Raw genomic sequence first — 4,195 nt, forward strand, 5'->3', positions numbered from 1 at the left:
CATGCCTGTGTTATTTCACAACAATTCCGATACTATCTCCACTTTACAGATGAAAAACCGGAGACTCAGAAATATCTATATTTTCTATAGCACAGTGGTTAAGTGTGTAAATTGGAGTTTGTCCATCTGGGTTCAAATGCAGCTCCAATACACACCTGTGGGGCTTTGGGAAATTATCTAACCTGTCCGCACCCCAGATTCTTGGTTTGTAAAATAGTCGTAATGTTGGCACATATGTTAAGGAATCCTGGTATAAGAATTAAATGAGTTAATACATGTAAAGTGTTTAGAACAGTGTGTTGAATATAGTAATTGTATTAGGTTGAATGGTCGTCCCCCAAAATGTCTAAATCCTAACCCCCAAATTTGCAGAAGTGACTTTTTTTGGAAAAGAGTGTTTTTAGTTGTAATCAGGTAAAGGATCTCCAGATAAGAAAATCTAGATCTAGGATGGGCCCAAAATCCCATGATAGGTGTCCTTATAGGAAGAAGGAGGAACACAGACATGCAGGGAAGAAGGCCAGATGAAGATGGGGGTAGAGGCTAGAATGATGTGGCTACAAGCCAAAGAGCACCAAGGACTGCCTGGTGGCATGGACAGATGCTCCCCTTCAGAGCCTCTTAAAGGCACCAATCCTGCCAACATGTTGGTTGCAGATTTCTGCCTCTAGAATTGTGACAGAAGAAACTCTGTTATTTGAAGTCACCAGGTTTGTGATGTCATTTGTTATGGCAGCCATGAGAAATGAATGCAGCAACACACACACACACACACACACACACACACACACACACACACACAGAGTTTTGTTGTTATACAGCAGGTGAAGCCTGCTGAATCTTAACCTCCATCATCTGCTTCAAATCCTTAATCACCCAGTCCTTCCATTCTCATTGACCCTCCAGTTCCTGGTTTTGCATCCAGATTTGATCCCTTCCCTTGACCCCTCATGCTTCTATCTGTGGCTTGCTGAGCTTGCCTCCCCACTCAGGGCTCCATTTCCCATGCACACCTGCTTTGGATTTTCCCCACGAACTCCAGGGGCAAAACACACCTTTGCCAGACCCCCACTTGCAGAACCTTCCACTGTTGACTCCTTATCCCTCCACGGCCTCCCCAGAGCGGGAGACTCAGCCATTTACAGCATGAGTTATAAGACCTGCTCTTAATACACAATTGTGGAGTCATTCAGGCAGTTTATAAATAAAAGCTGGACAGAATATAACGTAGACTAGAGGCAGTATACACACCATTTTTTGCAGTGATCAGATAGAGTGTTATGGAGAAAGAGAACATTACGATGTGCAGTGAAGAGCAAGAACCTAATGAATTCAGGAAACAACCCACAGCCCAACGCAAGAGCAAGTGACAGGGAAAGAACAAGTCATCTCAGACAGGTGGAATTGGGAAGGGCTTTCTAGGCAAAAAGTTTTCACAAAATAGGATTGAAATGGGGCAAGAGTCCAGTTTCCTGTACTGGAACAGTTTATGAAATCTCTACATCTCACATCCTTTCTTTGATCTCCTATTTCAAGCCACTACATAAAAGCCTGAGGAATAATTGAAAGGAAAAGTCCCACATATTATTTATACAGAAATCCGTGTTTTTAAAGTTTAAATATTTCAGGAAAACATTTTCCTCTGATTTGTCAACATGTAAAAGACACAAAGCATTACAGAAAATTAGTCCCCAAATTCCCACTCATGATAAAGAAGGTGGGCACAAATAACCCTGGTGTGACAACTGGCCTCTGACTCTCTGGCTTAACTATTCGGTTGACAGAGCAGATGAGGTGGTGAGTGGGTATGGAGAACCCTTCCTAGTTCCTCCAAGTGTGACAGATAGACTAACTGGGGACCATGACCCAGTTCATTATAACAAATGTTACAGGAAGTCCATCTGGCAAAAAGAAAATGATAATCCAGTGGGATAGGTCTACCAGAGGAATAAAGAGCATTAGAAATGGTAAGCACATGCGTAAATACAAAAAACTGTTGGAAAACTTTATTTATATCTCTTTAAAAGATAATGGATTGTATAAACAAAAAATAACAAAAACGTAGTATAGAATTAATAATGGAGGTAAAATTAAAGTGTATAACAACAAAGGGATAAAGGCTGGGAGGAGAGAAATAGAAGGGCAGTTAACTTTTGAATAACATGGGTGTGAACTATGTGTATCCACTTACATGTGGATTTTTTTCTAGGAATGTGATACTGTAAATGTATTTTGTCTTCCTTATCATTTTCTTAATAACATTTTCTTTCCCCTAGGTTACTTTACTATAAGACTACAGTACATAATACATATAACATACAAAATATGTGTTAATTGACTGTTCATATTATCAGTAAGGCTCCAGGTAACAGTAGGTTATTAGTAGTTAAGTTTTGGGAGAGTCAAAATTATACACAGATTTGTGACTGTGTGGAGGGCTGGTGCCCTATCTTCCGTGTTGTTCAGCGATCAACTGCATGCTAGTGTGAGTTTTTTATTCTATACAAAGGGGTAAAATATCACCTGAAGAGGGTCTGTGATATCTTCTACATGCCTATTTATTTATTTATTTATTTATTTATTTTTGGTCGCACTAGGATTTATTGAACTGTGCCTTAGCACAGGCTCTGGGGTTTGCCCATGGTGCTCTCCATGTATAAAGCCTGGATGTTCTGCCAATTCTTCTTGAGCAAGGACACCAGAAAATTCATAGCTAAGTGGATGTTTTACACAAGCTCGTCATCAGTCATCTTCACGTGGCCAACAGTCACTGCCAGACACAGCACCTTCTTCATCTGTAATTTGAAGGTGGACTTCACTTCATCCACTTCGGCCACCATGTTCTCATTGCATGTCAGCAAGGAAGGGAACTTGCCAGCCTTATTCATGCCTGGGCCCAGGATTCATGGGATCTCCTTGATCAGAGATTCTGAAACCAAAAAGGCATCATACGTCTTGGCCAGCTTCTTGACTAATTTCTTATTCTTGTTGAGTTTCTTTAGTGCCTCAGTGTCCATGTGGGGAATGTCCACTGCCTTGGCCTCATCACAGTGCTGCTGATCCCCCAAAACACATACGGAGAACTTGGGGCGGGGAGTGGACTTAAGCCTGATGGTGCCCAAGAAGCGTTTGTCCTTCTGAGGGTCATAGATCTTCAGGCTGATCTGCGTTCCACCGTCTCCAAAAACTTCCGGCGCTTGCGGAAGGTTCCCGTGGGGACTTCCTGCACCGCCTTGTACAGGGTGTCATGGGAGACTTTGCTGCTCATGGTTCCTCGAGCCTCAGTAACCAGAAAAGAGCCTACATGCCCATTCAAATAACAACAACAAAAAGGCAGTAAAGGAGAAAAAAAGAACAAATAATAGATGGGGAAAATAGTAAGCAAATAGCAAGTGGCAGACATAAACTTAACTATATCAACATTCACATTGAATGTACATAGTCCAAACATCCAAGTTAAAAGGGAAAGATAGTCAGATAGAATGAGAAAGACTCAACTATAAGCTGCCTGCAACAAATTAAAATAAGATGACCCAGATAAATCAATGGAAAAGGAAAAAGATATGCCATGAATCAAAGGACAGCTGGATTGGTTATTTTCATTTCAAAGTAGGTTTCAGAGAAAAAAATATTATCAGGTAGAAAGGAAGTCAATTCTCAATGATAGTGGGGTCAGCTCATCAAGCAGACCTACTGAATTTAATCATTTATGCTCATTGTATGCTTCAAGCAGTGACCCCGGTTGTATAGACTTGGTCAGACTTCAGGGAGCCAGTTCCTCCCATCTCTTCCCAGAGGATGCATTTCTGTGAATTTTGAGAGCTGGGTGGACAAAGGAGACTAGTGGACCCATCATTCAGTTCAGATATTCTAAAAGTATTCTCCTGTTTCTGAAAGCTCTTTTGCCTCCAAACATGTCTGCAATTCCCCAGTCTGCAGTCTCACAGTTTTGCTTTTTAAAAAGCATGAACCTCCATTATTTTTGCCATGATTGGGAAGGGCAGCCTCTTCTTACGTGGATTTGGAGCTGCAGGTCTCCAGGAATCGACTTACTTCTCAAATAGCTTTCAGTTCATCTTCGTCACTTGAATTCTGTGTCATAGTGTTCAATTAGGGGAGCAGAAACACTGACTTATGGGGTAAGGGAATTATCACTGAAATCAGATTTGACACAATTATGAGAGAATCTGGAGAA

General features: G+C 41.3%; 1 pseudogene; it reads right to left on the bottom strand.

Moving 5' to 3' along the window:
• Positions 1–2,615: 2,615 nt before the first annotated feature.
• On the bottom strand, positions 2,616–3,268 carry LOC116639050 (annotated as a pseudogene).
• Positions 3,269–4,195: the final 927 nt, after the last annotated feature.

Source organism: Phoca vitulina, unplaced genomic scaffold (assembly GCF_004348235.1).
Source record: "Phoca vitulina isolate PV1807 unplaced genomic scaffold, GSC_HSeal_1.0 scaffold17, whole genome shotgun sequence".
Taxonomy (NCBI): Eukaryota; Metazoa; Chordata; class Mammalia; order Carnivora; family Phocidae; genus Phoca; species Phoca vitulina.